At 41.1% G+C, this 21,855-nt stretch overlaps 1 long non-coding RNA gene and 2 pseudogenes across 1 annotated transcript; all 3 read right to left on the bottom strand.

The window, feature by feature from the left end:
• Positions 1-15,616: 15,616 nt before the first annotated feature.
• LOC130134797 (uncharacterized) lies at positions 15,617-16,325 on the bottom strand. The gene is made up of 3 exons (XR_008814300.1): positions 16,206-16,325; positions 16,077-16,137; positions 15,617-15,992 (listed from the first exon to the last, which is right to left on the bottom strand). It is a non-coding gene; the product is annotated as an uncharacterized LOC130134797 (long non-coding RNA).
• Positions 16,326-18,289: 1,964 nt separating this feature from the next.
• LOC130134817 (uncharacterized) lies at positions 18,290-19,256 on the bottom strand (annotated as a pseudogene).
• Positions 19,257-20,869: 1,613 nt separating this feature from the next.
• LOC130134816 (uncharacterized) lies at positions 20,870-21,445 on the bottom strand (annotated as a pseudogene).
• Between the last annotated feature and the right edge of the window lie 410 nt (positions 21,446-21,855).

Below are 21,855 nucleotides of genomic sequence, written 5' to 3'. Positions count from 1 at the left end.
TCTTGTAGCCCAAAATCTCAAACTTGTTAAGGATCTGCAAATCTTTGTAACCAAGATCAGAATGTATTTTGGCGTCTAGTGGATGAATAAATCTCCTTATGTTTCCCAGATTGATGGATGATAGTTCTTCAAGAATTTCCCATTTATAGAACGTGATAGTTCTTTTCCATTGACATCCATCAACCTGTATGCATTTCCACTTAGCACTTCGGTAACTAAATAGGGTCCTTCCCAATTTGATGACCATTTACCGAATTCTCTATTTTGGAAATTAAAAGGCAATATCGCTTTCCATACTAGATCCCCTACCACAAACTGCTTAACTTTAACTCTTTTGTTAAAAGCTCTGGCTACTCTTCTCTTTTGTGCAATCAACTGATCCAAAGAAGCCGCACGAACTTCATCTAATTCATCCAGATTTATATGCATCCAATCTTTATAATCTTCAGGCAACATTTCACTCTATAATTGAACTCTTAAAGATTGCACTATTATTTTCATTGGTAAAACTGCCTCTTGTCCATATGTAAGCATATAAGGGCTGATACCTGTACTTGATCTTCGTGACGTTCGGTATGCCCACAATACTGTTGACAATAAAGTATCCCATTCCCTTGGATTTTCTTCTAGATGTTTCTTGATCAGACCAATAACAACCTTGTTAGTAGCCTCAGCTTGTCCATTTGCTTGAGGATAGTATGGTGTGGAATAAATCATTTTGATTCCTCTTGATCGCGCAAATTCCTTTACTTCACTTCCAGTGAACACTGTACCTTGATCCGCGGTAATTGATTCAGGCAAGCCAAATCGATGAATTATATTTTCCTCCATAAATTTGATCACGGTCTTTTGTGTTATACTCTTGTATGGAATTGCCTCCACCCACTTCGTAAAATAATCTGTGGCTAACAAAATGTAACTGTGCTTATGAGAAGAGGATGGATAGATCTTACCAATTATATCCATTACCCATCCTTTGAATGGCCACGGCTTTATAACAGAATAGAGCTCCATAGCAGGTACATGTTGCAACGGTCCATGTTTTTGACATGAAAGACATGCTTTGGCATAATTGATACAATCCTGCATCATTGCTGGCCAAAAATATCCATACCTTTTTAACAGCTACCTCATCTTGATTCCTGCTTGATGGGCTTCACATACGCCTTTATATGTTTCTGCCATAACCAATTTTGCATTATCTTCATCAAGACAACGCAAAAGCAATCCATCTGAGGATTTTCGGTATAATTCTTCTCCTAATACGACATATTTCTGGGCTTGTCTTCTCAGCTTTCGATCTCTTGAATCTGGATTCTTCAAATACTCGATGATACTTTGCTTCCAATCCTCTTTTTGGACTACCTCGCTAACTGCTATCGGTATCTTTCTTTGTTCAATAGAAGGTACCGATAGTGTTATGGTGGTTGTGATGTCAGCCAACTCTTTTGATATTCGGTATCCAGAAGCTACTTGAGCCAACTCGTTAGCCTCAAAATTTGTATCTCTTTTAACATGGACTATGTCGTACCCCTGAATTGCTCTAATTGCTTCTTAGCTAGATAGTAATAACCAATCAAATTTTCATTCAAACACTGGTATTCTCCCCTTAATTGCTTCACCACTAATTGTGAATCACCGAATACTTTGATAAACTGTGCTTTCAACTCAATCAATATTCCCAGTCCGATAATCAATGCTTCGTATTCGGCTTGATTATTTGAACATTCAAAATTTAACTTATAGATGCACCTTGTAAGTTTCCCATCGGGAGAAATTATTACCAATCCAGCTCCAGCCATGCTCTTAGCACGCGATCCATCAAAATACATAGTCCATGGTAGCACTTGACTGAGACTTTGCTCATTTTCTTCCAGTTGTAAACATGGATATTCGGTAAGAAAATCAACAATGGCCTGGCCTTTTACTGCTTTGATCGGCACATATATCAAATCAAACTCGGACAAGATAAAGGCCCACTTTGCTATACGCCCTTTTATAACAGGTCGGGATAGCATATATTTTATTATATCAGTCTTACTGATCACATGTACTGTAGTTGGCAGCAAATAATGCCTTAACTTCATACAAGCAAAGTATAAAGATAGACATAATTTTTCAATTGCGGTATATCTTTTTTCAACATCAGTTAACACCCTGCTCAAATAATATACCGCTTGTTCTTTCTCATTCTCATTTTCTTGAGCCAACATACTCCCGATAGTTATATCGGTAGCTGATAAGTACAATTTCAGTGGTTTGCCTACTTTTGGCGGTACTAATACAGGCAGATTCATTAGATAAGCTTTGATCGAATCAAACGCCTTCTGTTGTTTTTCTTCCCACATAAATTCATCCTGCTTTTTGAGACGCAGAAGCTGTGTCATCGGCTCCAATTTATTAAACAAATTGGCAATGAATCTTCTTAGAAAGTTTATTTTCCCGATCACCATCTGCAATTGTTTCTTTGATGTAGGATGAGAAAGCTCCATGATAGTCTTTGTCTTGTTCTTGTCAACTTCGATTCCCCTCTGATTAACCAAAAATCCCAAGAAATTTCCTGCTTGTATTCCAAAGGCACACTTGGCTGGATTCATCTTCAATTTGTACTTCCTCGTCCTAATAAACGCTCGCTCGAGATAATCCAGATGATCTTCTTGGGCTGATTTAACCACCACGTCATCAATATAAACTTCTAAGAATTTACCGATCATATCATGAAAAATCAAATTCATTGCCCGCTAGTACGTAGCTCCTGCATTCTTTAGTCCAAAAGGCATAACCACCCACTGAAAAGTCCCAATTGCACCAGGACATCTAAATGCTGTCTTCGGGACATCTTCCTTAGCGATAAATATCTGGTTATAACCCGAATGACCATCCATCAGGGATAATATTTCATTTCCCGATGCTGAGTCTACTAACATATCTGCCATGGGCATTTGGTATTCATCCTTTGGAGTGGCATTATTCAAATCCCGAAAGTCAATACAAACTCTCAGCTTCGCATTCTTCTTTTTCACAGGGACAATATTTGAAAGCCACTCAACATACCTGGTTGTTTCAATAAATTTTGCCTTCAGCAACCTTTCTATTTCCTCTTTGACTTTATCGATCACATCTGGAGCAAATCTTCTTGCTAATTGTTTATGCGGATGAAACCCTTTCTTGATTGGAAGGCGATGCTCTACAATATCTCTTGACAAACCAGGCATTTCATGATAGTCCCATGCAAAGCAATCTTTGTACTCTTTGATCATGTTAATGAACTTTCTTTCATGCCCCCTTGCAAAAACGTACTTACATACACTGGGCGGAAACAACCAGGCTCTCCTATATCAACCTCTAATATGGATCTTGAGCCTCCATTGTCCTGTCTTCTTTGACTAATGGGTCTTCCCATTCATCTATACAATCTGAGGCTCCAACCTTTTGATGCGCCATTTCCGCCAAATGTGTAAAGTACCTTTCACAAACTTCTTGCAATACTGACTCGCTTTCCATATAGAGTATGTAGTTCTTCCAATGCCAAGCTTGACTTAGGGATCCATTCAAATTTCACATCCCCGGCGGCAATAAGCAAGGGACCGTGGATCTTCCTCGGTGTTTCAACAAAGATAACCTTCATGTGCACAGCTCGATATTTTCGGCAAATGTCAGTCCACCCGATTGAAGCATATCCCGAATCTGCCTCAACATATTCCACTTTCTCGCCATTCCAGAATGCCAAGACTTGATGTAAAGTTGAAGGTACGCACTGATTAGAGTGTATCCAATCTCTTCCGAGCAGCAGATTATATGAACCATCAGACTCTATTACAAAGAAAGTCGTTTTGGATGACTTGGACTCTATAATCAAGTCCAGCACTATTGCCCCCTTGACTTCGGTAACTTCCCCAAGAAAATCAGCCAACTGAACATTGGAAGGGATAATGTCATCATCATCCTTTCCTAATTTCTTGAAGTACTTGTAAGATACGAGGTTCAAAGTAGCTCCAGCATTTACGAAAATTTTACCGACAGATCTACCATTGACCTTTCCTGAAATAACCAAGGATCTTAGATGCTTTGCTTTTTCAGAAGGTGCCTTATCAAACTTAATGGCTTCTTTGTCGAGGAACTGGAATTCTACCATGGCTATCTCCTTTTCCGAAATGTGTTCGGTATCTTCTTCCACTACCAAATTAGTTCCATACTCCGCTGGAAGTTTAGCATGGATCATATTTATCCGTAATGGATGACCATATTCCTTTGACATTTTGGAGTAGCCAATTCGGTAACTCCTGTCATTTCCTCGTGACCATTTAGGACCCAAGTTCTTTTGCCCCACCTTTCCTTAATGTCTTGGGTTGAGGGCTACAGTGAACTGCCCAAAATTAACTATCTGAGGAGCTTGTGAAACTTCTTCTTTTCTCATTTCAACTCGAGAGCTATTTCCCAAATCCCCTGGTTCTGATTTAATCTGATCTTTTTGATCAGGGTTCCTTTTCCAGACCCAATTACCTTTCTTACTGACAAATATGAAAGGTAAATCCTGCTTTGCTGTACCTTTAGCTTGACTATTCTGAAAATTCCTTTGCCTGTTTTTCATCCACTGAAAACGCCTCTTGATGGTTTTGTAAGACGTTTGTCCTAGCGATTTAACTGTTGACCATTTTCCTTCGAGAGGATTATGTGGCACCTTAACTGTTTTTCGCTTGTGGATTTCCTGGAAATTTGATGGTGATGGATCATCAAACTCATCTCCCCAGCCAGTCGGCACAATTGGTAATGATGGAGGTGTATAGTCATCCGTGTCTCCGTAATAGACCACATAGTCAAACTTCCCACTAGGTTCTCCAAGCAATCCGACTTTAGGATCACCTTCTTTATATCGTTGCCATAAGTTCTTTTTCTTTGCAGGCTTGGGTAATGTTTCTTTTTCTTCATGGACCTGAGTGGCCGATTCCCGAAGTGGGAAAGCTGGTTGCGATGAATCATGGTGATATTCCTTCCTCTCATATCTACGACTAACATCTTTTCTTTCGGGAACATGTGCTGTTTGTCTTGATTGAACTTCCTGATCTCTAGCTTGTACCGTACAATTTTCGGTAGCAACAATCTCAGATTTTACCTGTGGTCTACCTATTCTGCGGACAAACGATCCCGATCGATATCTCCCCCTTGTTCCTCTCATGTATTGGAACTTGGGTATTTCCCGATCCTGATGAATTAGCTCTTGATGACAACGAGTGCAAAGTTGCTTGTTATCATCGCCTATCATATCTCGTATGTTAACCATACTAATCATGTTCGGGAAAGGGTCTGTGTCCACTTCCATTGGGGCCTTACCTTTGTCTTCAGCAAACTTAATCTTGCCTTGGCGAATTGCCTCTTGAATAGTCTTCCTAAATACAATGCAATTCACCGTATCATGAGTTATAGAGTGATGCCACTTGCAATACCTCTTATTTGTCATTTCCTCCTTTGGTGGAATTATTTGCCCTTTAGATAACTTGATTACTCCATCCTTCAACAACAGGTCAATTATTTCATCCAACTTGTAGATGTCGAATGAGTAGTTATTTGTCTCCTTAGCCTTGAACTTGGATGCATCTCTCGTCCTGGCTGGCTTTAGTGCTGGGCACACATATGGTTTTTCAAGCACCATAGTTGCTACGGCTATTTCATTCTCCTCTTCGGTTATATCACCTTGTTCGGTATTTTCAGCAAATGCCACTGTATGCCGATTGTCCTTATTCGGCTTCTTATCTTTCTCCTTTAACAAGTGTTCGTACTTGGAAACCCGTGCGTTCAACTGAAAGAGATCGTCAAATGCTTGTCCTTCAAATCTTTCTTTAAGGTTGAACCTTAAGCCATTAAAAGCCAAATCTGTGAACTCCTTTTCGGTAAGTGATGTTAAGCATCGGTTTCTGGATTTCTTGAAACGTGCAATAAACTGATCTACCGTTTCGGTACCATATTGATACATCCTGGCCAAATCGGCTACCGTTACCTCTGGTACCATTCGGTAAAATTGAGAGTGGAACTGCCTTTCCATTTCCGTCCATGTCTGAATAGAATTCGCAAGCAAATTCGTATACCAAGTGAACGCTGTTTTTGACAAAGACAGTGTGAACGCTGTTTTTGACAAAGACAGTGGGAACAACCTTAACCTTAAATATTCATTAGTTCCAGCTTCTCCACATTGTGCTAAGAATCGACCTACATGTTCCACAGTTGACTGATCCTCTTCTCCTGTAAATACAGCAAAATCTGGCATCTTGAAACCCCTCGAATATGGTATATTGTCAACCTAATCGGGATGTGGTTTCCTATACACTAGCCTTGGCATTCCTCTCTCTGCTCCCAATTGTTGCATTACCAGTTCTGCAACTCTATCTAGGTTCCATGGCCTTAAATTTTGCTGGCCCAACTAAGGATCTTGACCTCTAGGATCGAACTGTTGAGGTCGATTCACCCCTTGCTGCTCCATGTTGAAATTAACGGGTAGTGGTGGCCTATAAAGAGGGTTTTCTATCACATGAGGATACGGTTGAGGCGCAGGTGGTCTAATATGGTCAACATTGGGCATATTCACTGGTGGAGGTACATTCATCACTGGTGGAGCATTTGTGACCATGGGATTAACCAAATTAACATCATTCGGGACATTTTGAGGGAAATTATAAGCACTCACACCATTCACGAGGTTTATAAGGGTAGGATTCTCTGGTCTTGGTATAATCCTAACAGAAGGTTGAGAACTTGATCCCCCATTACTGTTATATCCCACATGAGGAGGTCCCAATGTTGGTGGGAACGATGTTGACCCAAAAGGATTTGCATAAAAGGGTGGAACTTGAGAAGATGAACCGGGATGTGATATTACCTCATTTATAGCATTAATCACCATGGGCTTTATCACATCAGTCACATGTCGCACCATATGATTGGTAAGGTCGTTTTGCTGTTCCTCAAACATCCTTTTCATCGTGGCTACCAAGGTATTACCTGGTGCCAACGCGCGGGCTTGTTCTTCAGTTAATTGCCGAGGAATGTCGGCATTCTCCTCTACTTGATTAGCCGCAGAATGTTCAGAACGTGCTTCATCAACTGGATTGTTGACGTTACCGACTGGTAGTCCTTCATATTGCCTAGTTCTCACCATTTCTTCAAATCTTACCACGCAGGTCCCACCGGGCGTGCCAAAAAGATGTTCGCTCGTTTTATGACGAGGAATATCCTTCACCGAAACTTCGATTTTTTCGATTTTTATTAAAGTAGGTTCTGTAGCTTGATTTCTAGGAATATCGTAGTGAAAAACAGAGTATAGTGCAGGGTTATATGGAAGCGGGTGGAAATTGAGTGGATTAAAAATGGATCTGAGATCAACAAAGTTTCTAACTACATTACAATACTCCTATGAAAGCTGTAAAGGACTTGAAGGTTAACCAAAACTACAGGAAGCTGTAAACGCAGGAAGTAAAAGTGCAGAGGAAACTAAAGTGCAGATAAGCTTGAGTGTTTTTGTATTGTTGTTGATGATTCCGTCTTTGCTTCCTCTAAGTATTTGTATCTCCCCTTATCCTGCAACTGCTCGTCGGTTACTTCTTTGTTTTCAAACTTTGAATCTTGGCGCTTTCAATAACTGCCTTTTCTATCCACGTTTTCCAATTTCATTGTCCACCAAAACTTGATCTCAATCGCCGGGATAACTTCCAATTTGGATAAATAATCTCCCACGATCTGCTCGTGCTCACTATCTCCGCTTTCTGCTCATAACTTCCTGTTGTCACGATTCACGTGGCTGGGTTGTGATCTTGCCGATTTTCGGTAGTTTCGGCATTTCCCGAAATGTAAACTTTTCATATTTCGGTAAAATTACCTATTCTCTCCAATCACCGAATTCGGGACATGGTGCCATTCACATGGTATCAGAGCATTCCCGAATTTTATCCAAACGTACTTCGGCAGACGACTGAGCTCCATTGTCTGTCGGATTTTTACATTAAACCGACTTGACATCTATGCCGATTTTGGTGTAAACAAACCCTTTGTAGGTTACTGGCAAATTTTTTGCCGCAATACTGGCACTTAAATTTGCCATCCGGAAGAATGAAGGGATGTATCGAGAATCGAAATAGAACGATCACGCAGAAATCAGAGAAAATAGACAATGCACGAATTTACCCAGGTTCACCCTCGAATAGGGCTACGTCATGCAAAGAGATTTCACTATATTTTAGGTTTACAATCACTCAACTCGTTACAATCATCAGAAAAACAAGCAAAATATATATGTGCCCCAAACGGGCCCAAAACCTAAACCTATACGAAATCTCTTAATATCTTAATCTCGCACTATACGGGCCAGCTCAAATAAAAGCCCAAACCCGTTGAGCGGAACCCCCGCTCACTGTCCGGTCAGCGAGACCCCCGTGTCAGGGGCGCTGCCCCCGAACCCCCGCATTCCGTGCGCAGGGGTCATGTAACGACCTGGGTCCCACTCGCAAGATATTGTCTGCTTTGGACACTAAGTCCTCACGGTTTTGTTCCTCCGAGGACAGCCCATACTAGCCCCAGAAAAGGCCTCTTGCAAGTTAAGGTTTCCCAAGCCTTTATAAGCAAGCCCAAGGCTCCCTCCCTAGGCGATATGGGATAGGAGACATGCCCCCCCTTGCCATCCTAGAAGCCTGCCGGAAGCCGCTCCTTGTCCAGGCCCTTTTGGCCCCGGCGACCACTCCCCGCCCTCGTCGGAACGGGTCGTTACAACACATGTCGTCGGACCATACTTCGGTTTCCTTAAGCTCACGTGGGCGTGCCCGGTATGAGAAAAAAGGGTCGCTGAAGTATTCGCCAATGCCAATATTCTCCCACTTGGTGGATACTTAGCGCAAATAAGAGCCTTTCCAACATCACTCCTCTTCAATCCAATCGCAACAGAGCACCATTCAAACTTCGCAACCGTGACAGCTTTAGTAAGGAAGTCTGAACTATTTTTCACCGTGTCGATCTTTTCAAGCCGAACCACTTTCTTCTCCACCTTCTCTCGGATAAAGTGATATTGAATGTCGATGTGCTTTGTACGTGAGTGAAACGCTGGATTCTTAGCTAAATAAATAGCCCCTTGATTGTCGCATCTCACCTCCACGGCACCTTGCTCAAAACCAAGCACCAAGCACAACCATCGTAACCATATGGCCTCTTTTCCGGCATGGGTAAGAGCCATGTACTCAGCCTCCGTAGAAGAGAGCGCTACCATGCTTTGCCTCCTACTCATCCAACTCACCGCAGCCCTAAATAATGTGAAAACATACTCGCTAGTGGATCGTCTACTATCAATATCCCCACCCCAATCTGCATCTACATGGCCTACGATATCAAGGATGTTTCCATTCTATGTACCTTCAAAACATAAAGAAAAATTTCAAGTTCCACGAAGATACCTTAAAACTCTTTTGATCGCATTCCAATGTTCTTTACCTGGGTTAGACATATATCGGCTCAAGACTCCCACTGTTTGGGCTATATCCGGACGCGTGCACACCATAGCATACATCAAGCTACCCACTGCACTTGCGTATGGAACTCGGGCCATTTCCTCAACCTCCTCATCCGTTTTAAGGCACTGTTCCGTAGATAGCTTGGTCCCTAAAGGTATAGGGGTACCAACAGGCTTGCACTCTGTCATGTTGAATTTCTTCAACATTTCTTTGATGTATTTCTCCTGCCCTAGCCATAACTTTCGTTTCTCACGGTCCCTCGTAATTTGCATGCCCAAAATAAAATTTACAGGCCCCAAATCTTTCATTTCGAACTTCCTAGCCAACAAATTTTTTATGGATTTCACCATCTTCACGCTATTCCCGATTAACAGCATATCATCCACGTATAGCGTGAGAATGACAAACTGATCGTCCATCCTCTTCACATAAACACAATGGTCAGAATTTGAATGCATAAAATCAAGCTGCAGCATGTAAGAGTCAAACTTTTGGTACCACATCCTCGGTGACTGCTTCAGCCCATATAAAGACTTTTTCAGTTTGCATACCAGATTCTCCTTTCCTTTTGCTTCAAAACCTTCTGGTTGCCTCATATAAATCTCCTCCTCCAAATTCCCATGAAGGAAAGCTGTTTTTACATCCATCTGTTCCACCTCAAGATCGTATGCAGCTGCTACAGATAGAACAAACCGTATCGAGGTCAATTTCGCCACTGGAGAGAAAACCTCGTCATAGTCAATTCCCTCGATCTGAGAATACCCCTTGGCCATGAGCCTTGCCTTGTACTTCTCCATAGTCCCATCCGGTTTCAGCTTTCGCTTGAACACCCATTTGCACCCAATTGCCTTTCTATCCTTAGGCAATTTACATAAGCTCCATGTCTCGTTTTGATCAAGCGATTGCATCTCATCTATCATTGCGAGCTCCCACTGATTCACGTCATCCATGGATCTCGCCTCTTTTACAGAACTAGGATCATCTCCGGTAATGCTTAAGGCATGAAACGTACTCAATGCACTAAGTGAGTACCGAAGTGGTTTCTGCCTTTCCCGTGTTGATCTCCTGAGGACCGGCATGCTATTGGTGTTCGGGTCTTCATCCGAATCTGCATCCTCGACTTCATTAACCAAGTCCCCTTGCTCCGGATCAGAATTAGGCTCTGCTGGTATATCTTGTGGAGCCATCTCCACAGTTTCAGTCTTAGGACTTTCTTCAAGCAATACCACTTTCTTGGGCTCATCACTTTTCTGTATGCCTGCCTGGGATTGTGTTTCACAAAAGACAACATCCCTGCTATATATGATGATCTTTGATTTTGGATTCTACAGCTTATAGCCCTTGACCCCTTCCTTGTATCCGACGAATATGTTCTTCTCAGACTTATTGTCAAGCTTACCTCTTTTCTCCTTGGGTACATGAACATACGCGTCACACCCAAACACCCGAACATGTGACAGATTCGGCTTCTTCCCAAACACTGCCTCGTATGGTGTACGGTCCTTCATTGATGTGGTCGGTGATTGGTTCTTTAAATAACTGGCCGTGGCTACAGCTTCTGCCCAAAATTCAAGATCCAGACCTGCCCAACTCAGCATGTATCTTGCCTTTTCTATGAGTGACCGATTTAATCTTTCGGCCACCCCATTCTGTTGAGACGTATATGGGGTCGTTTTCTGCCTCGCGATACCATTATCTACACAAAACTGTTCGAACTTGTCCGAACAGAATTCACCTCCGTTATCCGTACGAAGTATCTTGATTTTCCTGCCCAATTGGTTTTCAACCAAAGCCTTAAATTCTCGAAATTTTTCGAATACATCTGATTTACTTTTAATAAAATAAATCCAACTATGTCTCGAAAAATCATCTATGAACGATACATAGTACCTGGATCCTCCAATAGATGCAGTCGGAGTAGGCTTAAAAACATCACTGTGAATCAGCTCCAGAATCTCTATTGTTCTCGTACCGGTGTGTTGGAAACTAACTCGATTCTATTTTCCATGAAGACAGTGTTCATAGAACCCGAAACCCATAGAGCATTTTGGAATTCCTTATACCATCTGACTCAAAGCTAAGGTAGACAGTCCCTTTTCACCGATATGCCCTAACCTCTGATGCCACAACATGGACATATCATGTCCATCTTCCTTGGCCTTTTCAGAAATGAACCCTCTACCAACAGTCACTGTTTCCCCGAGCAGCTTGTATAATGTCCCATAACGGACTCCTCGTGCAATCACAATAGAACCTCAAGTCATCTTGCACGAATCCTTATCACAGCTAAAAATAACCCCCGAATCAGCCATCGTACCGACTGATAACAAATTTCTACTCATCAAGGGTATGTGCATCACGTCTGGAATAGTCTTCACCGTGCCATTACTTATCCTCAGCTTCACCTTGCCACACCCGACAATCTGAACTGCAGTATCATCTCCGAGCATGACATCCCCACCATTATATTGCTCATATTCACAAAACCAGTGTCTATGAGGCGTCATGTGGTATGAAGCACCGGTATCGATCAACCAAATATCCTTGTTTGACTGCGCCATACATGCAGCAGCCAAATACATATCTCCTGCATTGACCTCCTTTTTACTTGAGGATGATTCAGCTTCTTTCTTAAAAATTGGCTTGTTTTTACAGTCCCGCTTCACATGGCCCCACTCTTGACATTTCCAGCACTGTACCCTCCTCTCCCTACTCTTCGATCGCCCACAAGATTTGGATCTGGACCGTCTCTGATTCAGAGTCTTCTCTGTTGGCCTTCCCCTAGCCGCCAATGCCTCTTTACCGGAATTTCCTGATCCCTTTCTTCGTGTCTCTTCCGATAACAAGGCAGAACACACACTTTCATACGATAATTCCTTATCCTCACCACCAATCACCACAATCAGGTTATCCCATGAATCCGGCAGTGAACAGAGCAGTGTTATTGCCTTATTATCATCTTGGAACTTAACACCGATTGATACGAGTTGACTAATCAATGTGTTAAAGTTATACAGATGTGCAGAAAACGAGTCGCCTCATGCATCCGAAGATTATACAGCTTTTTACTCAAAAACAGCTTATTAACCAATGACTTACTTTGATACAACAACTCTAGTTTCTGCCATAGGTCCCTGGCTATAGGGTCCCTCATCACGTTTATCATAATCAAGTCTGCGAGACAAAGCCGAATCAAACCCTTTGCTTTTCGATCAATCCGATTCCAGTCTTCAATCTCCTTCGGATCTACCTGTTTGGAAGTTGAATCCCCTTCCTTCACCGCTTCCTTGCCTATCACGACACCAGGTTGCGCAGCAACAGGCCTTTCCATTTCGATTGCCGACCAAAGATCTCGATCGCAGAGAAGATCCTCCATCTTTATCTTCCACAGATCAAATCGCGTCCCATCGAATTTTTCTATCTCAATTCGTGATCCTCCTGACATCTCGAATAAACCCTAATTCCTCGAACAACTCCGGCTCTGATACCAATTGAAGGGATGTATCGAGAACCGAAACAGAACGATCACGCAGAAATCAGAGAAAATAGACAATGCACGAATTTACCCAGGTTCACCCTCGAATAGGGCTACATCCTGCAAAGAGATTTCACTATATTTTAGGTTTACAGCCACTCAACTCGTTACAATGATCAGAAAAACAAGCAAAATATATATGTGCCCCAAACGGGCCCAAAACCTGAACCTATACGAAATCTCTTAATCTCTTAGGTACCGCATGATAACCATTCTGGTTATGTCCAGAACTGATTTTTTGTTCCCAGAATCAGTTTTGGACCAGAAACCTGTTTGTTAACGCAATTTCATTTTTCTATTTTTGGGACAAGTTTTTGTTCCAGAACCGATTCTGAACCAGAAATCAGAACCAAAAAAAAGTTGGTTTTCTATTTCTAGACCAAAAATGAGAATCATTTCTGAGAGAACTCTTTCTTTAAAACACATGTTCATCTGGAAGTCACGACCTTTGAGGTGGGAAAAAAAAGCAAAAAATAAAAAATTTCAAAACTTCACATAATGGTTTAAAATCTATGGCTACCCATTTTGAGCGAAATTTAAATTTTTTTAGGTACCGAAAAAAATAAAAAAAAGTCAAAAAATCAAAAAATTCAAAATTTCACAAAATGGCTTAGAATACCTGTGGCCACCCACTTTGAGCGAAATTTAATTTTTTTTAGATGCCAAAAAAATAAAAGATAATAAAAAAATCTAAAATTTAAAAACTTCACAGAATGTCTTAGAATACATGTAGCCACCCAATTTGAGCGAAATCTAATTTTTTTTAGATATCGAAAAAAATTAAAAAAAGCAAAAAGTAAAAAATTTCAAAATTTCACAGAAGGGCTTAGAATACCTGTGGCCATCCACTTCGAGCGAAATTTAAATTTTTTTTATGTGTCGAAAAAAAATAAAAAAATCAAAAATTTCAAAACTTTACATAATGGCTTAGAATACCTGTGGCCACCCACTTTGAGCGAAATTTAATTTTTTTTAGATGCCAAAAAAATAAAAATAAGCAAAAAAGAAAAAATTTCAAAACTTCACATAATGGCTTAGAATACCTGTGGCCATCCACTTTGAGCAAAATTTAAATTTGTTTAGGTGCCGAAAAAAATAAAAAAATAAAAAATTTCAAAAATTCACAGAATTGCTTAGAATACCTATGGCCACCCATTTTGAGCGAAATTTAATTTTTTTAGGTGCCGAAAAAAATAAAAATAAGCAAAAAAGCAAAAATTTCAAAACTTCACAGAATGGCTTAGAATACCTGTGGCCACCAACTTTGAATGAAATTTTATTTTTTTTAGGTGCCGAAAAAAAGAAAAAAAATCAAAATTTTCAAAACTTCACAGAATGGCTTTGAATACATGTGGCCATCTACTTTGAGTGAAATTTAATTTTTTTTAGGTGCCGAAAAAAATTTAAAAATCAAAAATACCATTTGGGCACCTAAAAAAATTAAATTGCACTCAAAGTGGGTGGTTAGAGGCATTCTAAGTCATTCTGTGAAGTTTTAAAATTTTTGATTTTTTTATGTTGTTATTTTTTTTCGAAACCTAAAAAAATTTAAATTTCACTCAAAGTGGGTGGCCACAGATATTCTAAGTCATTCTATGAAGTTTTGAAATTTTTGATTTTTTACTTTTTTTCACCTCAAAAAATTAAAATTTCACTCAAAGTGGGTGGCCACAGGTATTTTAAGCTATTCTGTGAAATTTTGAATTTTTTGAGTTTTTGAATTTTTGTAGGCACCTTAAAAAATTTAAATTTCACTCAAAGTGGGTGGCCACATGTATTCTAAACTATTCTGTGAATTTTTAAAATTTTTGGAATTTTTGATTGTTTGATTTTTTTTGGGCACTTAAAAAAATTTAAGTTTCACTAAAAGTGGGTGGCCACAGGTATTTTAAGTCATTCTATGAAGTTTTGAAATTTTTGATTTTTTGATTTTTTTTTAAAAATTCAACAAATTTCCTATTTTCTAGAAAAATCTGAATTTTTTTTTTGGAAATTGTGATGAATTTTTCTAGAATTTTTCAATTTTTTTGGATTTTTTGAATTTTTTTTGAGATTTTTAGGAATTTTTTGGATTTTCTAATTATTTTTATTCCATTTTTTAAAAAAAAATGGATTTTTTTTCCTAGAAATAGAATTTTGTGTTGTTTATCAAACGAGTTTTTGTTTCAGGAAATAGAAATTTTGTGCTGTTATCAAACGGGTTTCTGTTCCAGAAATAGAAATTTTTTGTTGTTATCAAACGGGTTTCTTTTCTCAGAAACTCATCCTGGAACCAGAAATAGAAAAATCTATTTCTGTTTCAGGAATTCATTCCGGAACAGAATGGTTATCATTCGCTACCTTAATCTCGCACCATACGGGCCAGCTCAAATAAAAGCCCAAACCCGTTGAGCGGAACCCCCGCCCGCTGTCCGATCAGCGGGACCCCCGTGTCGGGAGCGCTGCCCCCGAACCCCCGCATTCCATGCTTGGGGGTCACATGTCGTCGAACCATACTTTGGTTTCCCTAAGCTCACGTGGGCGTTCCCGGTATGAGGAACAAGGGTCACCGAAGTATTCGCCAACTCCAACAAAGAAGCTCTACATATTCCCGAAATGGATCTTTGTCTGGGCATGTCTGCTTCCTCAGCCTATATATGTACACAAAAGAAGAGGGAAATCCTATATACAGCAATATCAAAACCCTGCACCGAAATACGAGGCAACTGACATTGAACAGAGTATACTCCAGCCCTATACACTAGATTGGTTCCTGAAGAGAATAAAGAGTCTCTAAAATTGCAACTGACCACTCAGAAACAACACGATTGCAAAAATGAGGGAAAAGACTTGAAATAATCGAAATGCCCAGAATTCGTAAACCAATAATCGTCGCTCATATTCACATTCACAGAAGTGTCGAGAGAGAGACCTGATGGCAGCACGAAGAAGAAGGAGCAGGGGAAAGCGATATTTCTCACGCTGCGCGACACCTGAAGAGGGAAGAGCGAGACCAAATCACAAACGAAGTCGACAGAGATCGAGAGAGAGAGACAGAGACAGAGACAGAGAGAGACCTGATGGTAGCACGACGAAGGAGAAGCAAAGGGAAGCGATATCTCTGCCGCTGCGCGACACCTGAAGAGGGAAGAGCGAGACCAAATCACAAACGAAGTCGAGAGAGGGAGAGAGAGAGAGAGAGAGACCTGACGGTAGCACGACGAAGGAGAAGCAAAGGGAAGCGATATCTCTCCCGCTGTGCGACACCTGAAGAGGGAAGAGCGAGACCAAATCACAAATGTGCACAGTGTCCGGGAGAGCGCGCGAGCGAGCGAGAGAGACAAAAGAGTTTGTTTATGTTCAAGTTGAATTCTTGTCTTCTGTAATGTTTCTTTCTTATTTTTTCCGCGGTCTGCGTCAAATTGGCTCAGCGCGTTGCGTTCACTCGCACGCGTACGTACGCGAATTATATTGCGAATACAAAAGTATGCGTCAATTGTCGGGACATTTGGTGTAGTTACCATACAAAGTTCAGTTTTTTTCTCAATGCCAAGCCAAAGTAAATGAATTTTTTTTTTAAATTCCTTTAAACCCGACTTGCATAGAACCCACACTGAAAAAACAGGTTAATTTGGGTTATCGTTTTTCTATTGTTATTATTATTATTCTTTTTATTTTAAGAACTGGGCAACCATCCTCGATTGTCTTAATCCAAATTTCAGCCAGGTTAATGCATGCTTAGCTGCTCACTTGTACCGATTTATTGTGATCCATCATCTAAGATATCAAGTTTATGCACTTACTCTAATCTTACGGGGCAAACTTTTACATTGTTCAAGTTTATCGAACATCCCAACGGCAATGGTGACTTCCGATATCATGAACATATGATAAGCTTACGAATTGTTAGAGAAAAGAATGGCAATTGATAAGCTTTTACTCTCATTGCTTTGGTTTCGAAATAAGTTCAGTTGGGCTTCGAATCGGCTTCGGCTGATACTGAACTGTGAGAAACCCATTATTCTATTCACTACCCGTATCGAAAGGAAACCCGAATGAAAAAAGACCCGGCATTTTTTTTTTTGGGGGTCAGGTTCCGGTTTGGGCGACTCTTTCGTCATACATGCACATGTCTATCCCACCGGTGTCTCGGCTCAATAAGGGGCATATGCGTACTTCTATTAATGCCAACCCAGTCGGTTCAATTGTTCGGTCAAAATTCTCCGAGAGTGCATCAATTTTCCATTCCACACCAAACGCAATTCAGGTACTAGTAAGTAGGAAGGTCATTATATTGTACATTCAGTAATTAAGTGACATGTTAGTACAACCCACCACAAATGTGCCTAGTGGATCTTTTCACAATGTTGTAATTCGGTTGCTTTACTAGTTTTCTTTTCTAAATCACAAATGGGGATTACGCCGAGTTAGATATCCAAGATTTCTCACTATCGTTCCATACGGTCCAATTATCTATGTTCAAAGAATCTTTTGCATGTTCTTCAAGAATTAACTAAAAAGAAGAAGAAGAAGAAGAAGCAAACTTCGTAATTTCTTCGGTAGGTTGCAAGTTCTCTTAATCTATTTGTTGTGCAGCCTATTTCAAATGATAAAAAAGCCTTTACATTAATCTCACTATAAAAAAGTAAAGTTGACATTAGATATTATCAATAATTAAAATTTGATATCTCAAGGCGATTAACTAATAAATCTCCCATTTCAATTTTATCGAGTTTGAAATTCATATTAACACATTCTCCTGCCAAAAATATCCAAATCCATATCATGCGGAGAAACGAGTCGATCAAAAATAGAAATCTAGATGAGTGGTTACTACAATACGCGGGCAAACCAATAATGCGCATCATTTTGCATGATTCTTCTTATAATTCAAATGACTGATGGGCAAACCAATAATGCTTCAGTGCATCTTAAGAGTTCCCCTCTCACTGATGGCGGTCCTTAGAATAGCCCCGAGTGAAAATAGCCGCTAAAGACCTTTTCTTACGATTTTTTTTTTTTTTGGTAAGGTACCTTTTCTTACGTTTGGCACACGTTAAAGCAATTAAAGCAAAGTCGGCCATGAATATATTCTATAGCTACGATCTTCCAAGACATAGTTGTCTGGTGACGACGTTGATCGCGTGGGTCACACGTGTAGGGCCCTTGCGATCAAGGGTGGGGATGGACCCATGCTAGCCGACCTAGTATGACATTGAAATCTTCATACTGAGGAAGTGGAAAAAATTCAACATTAAGGTTAAACCAATCGGGTGGATAAATGCGAATGCTAGGTGCATCGAGGTGCATCTCCGTCGTCCATGCCGTAACTCTTCATCTTCTTATCTATGTAATCTGGGATGCGGTTTGGCTTCATCCACGGAAGGCATGACTCGGAGTTGAGCTCCACCGAGAACCGAGAGTTGCCGATTCAAGAAGAGAGACGTGTTCCCCAAGCTCTTGACCTCTTCCTGAGTTCCATTCTCCAAATCCACTTGGATTTTTTTCACGGTCCCACCCCTTCCGCCCCATATCATCCAAGCCACCAGCTGTGAGCCCGAGCATTCCACGAGATATGGTTCTTACCGAGATCGAGTCGCAATTGTATGCGACACTCTCTCTCATTAAGGGTCATTATTCGTTTATGCGCATCCAAGGCCACATACAGCCCATCATAATATATCAGCTGGCCGAGGCAGATGCGTTGGTGGACTCACTACCACCCACCCATCTTCTTCTGATCTGGGAAGGGCAAACCCAGGTGATCCCGTAGAAGAGATCATGACTGTGTAGCTCCTGGACAAAAAAGGGCTTGAGGACAACACGATCCTGTCGATTCTAGGAGCGCTGCCCAGGAGCCTCTCTGGCTCTTCTAGTTCCACACTGAGACGTGACTTGTGGCGAAGCTTCTCCAAGGCAGGGAGTTCGATGCTGACACCTAAAAGCGGATTGAAGATACGGTACTCACAGCCCGAGTTTGACACGAGTATCCATCCTGGTGGCGACAAGGCCTCGGCTCCAGATCCTAGCAACTCCACTTGCTGAATTCTCCCTCTAGAGGGTCTGAAGAACTCAGCTATTTGGTTGCACGCATATATCATGAGCCACGGGGATTTGGACTTCGCCTTGTACATCTCTTTGGCGGCAGCGGACCGCCACAAGGTGCGCACCCGTCCAACAGCTAAAAAGTCTTCTGTGCCTAGCCAACGAGTGATGAGTTCTAGGACCTCTTGTGGGAGTTGTTCCCAATTCACCATTGCTTCGTCGTCGATTGAATGATCAATTCGCCTTGTGTGCAACTTCTTTGATGAATTTATTTCCCAAAACATGAGGCAGAACCTTTCTTATGTGAGGAAAGACAACTTTTGGGAATTCAGTTGCCTTTCCGATGAGGATGACCCCAATTTAACTACCTCTTTCAACATGTTGCTTCACAAATCTTATTGCTTCTTTTTATTTTCCTTGAATGAATGTTCCTTTGTCGTGGCTGGCCGCAAGATATAGTTCCCTCCTGCTGACATGATTTTTTTTTGAAGGGGATATCCTAAATTTTTGTCCCGTGTTTTATAACATACATGAAGTTTGGAATCATGTAAATCGGTCCCTCGACTTATGTTATATGCGGAATTTTCCCCCTGAACTTTCAATCAATTTGATTAGGTCCCTGGGTTGCTTTAAAACTTTCAATTGTCCCCCTCCCATCAATTGGCTTCCTGAAATTTTTCTGTCACAAATACCAACTAATCAATCTACTTACATAAAAAATAAAAATAAACAAAAACAAATCCAAGGGTGTCTACAATAGGGAGGTGCGTCCAACATTTTCTAATCGTTGAAAACAGTCCTCTCCTTTGATCAATCAAATAGCTTTCAAGGTGTGTCGTGGTCCTCCGGATAACTCGATCTTTGTGTTTGTGCCTCTGGATTATAGATCGCGAGTTTCGCCTCCAAGCATTCATTATGTCCCATTACTTAAGGCCATCCTATGACTTCGTTGATTTGTTTATTCTTTCCGGACCATCTGAAATCACGCTAATGTAGAATTATCCAGTTAGTTCTTTCAAGGTGTTTTATGGTCCTCTGGATAACTAGATCTTTGTGCTTGTGCCTCCATATTATATCCGGCAAGTTTCGCTTCTAATCATTTTCGGTGTCCCATACTTAAGCCAACCTATGACTTTTTGGATTTGTTTATTAGTTCTTGATGATCGGAAATCACGCGGGCATTCACTAAGACTGCACTAGAAAAAGGTTCAGTCTCTCTCTGTTTTGACTCTCAACTTTTATTGTTGAAACTTGTTCGGCCGATGACTTAAGGGAGCATCTTTGCAGAGAAGGCTAGGGCAAATTATTTTGACAACCACAGCAAACGAGAAGATAAAGAAAAAAAGTGAAAGTTATCGTCAACACGCAACTTTTGATTGTGCCGATGCATAATTTAGTCATTTTATTAAATTAATAGAAAATAAATATATTTATTTTGTAGTGACCGTTGATCCCGCGGATCACACATGTAGGGCCCTTGCAATCAAGGGTGGAGATGGGCCCATTCCAGCCAACCTAGGTCCGACATCAGGAAGGAAAAAAAAATACAACATTAAAGTGAGTACTAGTTGCATCAAGTGAGAATTTTCATATTTTTAGGTAAACAAGAGTTTTGACTAAACTCAGTTGCCACGAACATGAACGTCCGTTTGCAGCTTCGGTTCTGATGAGTCTTAAGTGTCAGGAGAAGTAATTAGGAAAAAGAGCAATTATTATTAACATTTAATCAATAAGCTCATGCCTACAACGTCAAATTTCCTTTTCTGGTGAGAGAAGCGAACTGACTAGGCATATTCTACTCTATGATAGGGTCAGACCCACGGAATCAAGGATTACTCAAAAAGTCTTCTATGGATCCATTCGGGTGCATAAATGTGAGTGCCAATTGCACTTTTTTGTCGTCCACGCTGTAACTCTTCATCTTCCTATCTAAGTACTCTAAGAAATAGACGCCGTTTGGCTTGATTCTGGGAAGGCAAGACTCGGCATTGAACTCCACCGAGATCGCAGAGTTGCCACTCAAGAAGAGAGTCGCCTTCCCCAAGCTCTTGACCTCTTCCTGAGTCCCCTTCTCTAATTCCACTTCGAAAAGTCAGATGTTTTTCACGGTGCTATGCCCTTTGCACAATATCTTCTAAGCCACCAGCAATGAGCCCGAACACTCACGAGATATGGACAACTTACAAAATTCTGCCCCAGAACTAGTCGGGCGATTGCATTCGAGCCTTTCTCTCGTCAAGAGTTGTTATTTGGTTATGCTCATCTAAGGCCACGAATAGCCCATAGTAATGAATCAAAGGACGTCTGGCCGAGGCAGATGTGCCGCTGGACTCACTACTGTGCACGCATCTTCTCCTGATCTGTGAAAGGCAAACCTTGGTGGTCCGATAATAGAGATCATGACTGTGTAGCTCCTGGATGAAAAAGGGCTTAAGGCCGCTGGAATGCGGTCTTGGAGTGAAAGCCGGCGGCTGTCCTAACCTGTATCATAAAAGTTTTTCTAACAAAAGCCTTTGGCTACCGGACCGTAGTCCTGGAGCAAAAGCCACCAACCGACTAGGTCCATATCATCAGTGTTCTCTTGCAAAAGCTAGTAGTCCATTGGAACACTGTCTGGGAGCGAAAGCCAACGGCCGCCCGGGACTGTATCATGAGTGTTCTCAAAACGAAAGCTTTTGGCTGCTTAGAACACGGTGAAGGAGTTAAAGCCTTCAATTGCCCTGGCTTGCAGAAAATTATTGGTGAAAGCCCTCGGCTACCTTGCTCATAGTTCTTGGTGAAAGCCTTTGGTGTTGGGATAATTTGAAGGTA

The sequence above is a fragment of the Syzygium oleosum genome, unplaced genomic scaffold, assembly GCF_021117445.2.
Source record: "Syzygium oleosum isolate NSW1041296 unplaced genomic scaffold, Sole_v2.1 Sole_v2.24, whole genome shotgun sequence".
NCBI classification, from domain to species: Eukaryota; Viridiplantae; Streptophyta; class Magnoliopsida; order Myrtales; family Myrtaceae; genus Syzygium; species Syzygium oleosum.
Note: the sequence above shows the minus strand (reverse complement) of the source record. Positions and strands in the feature narration are given on the sequence as shown.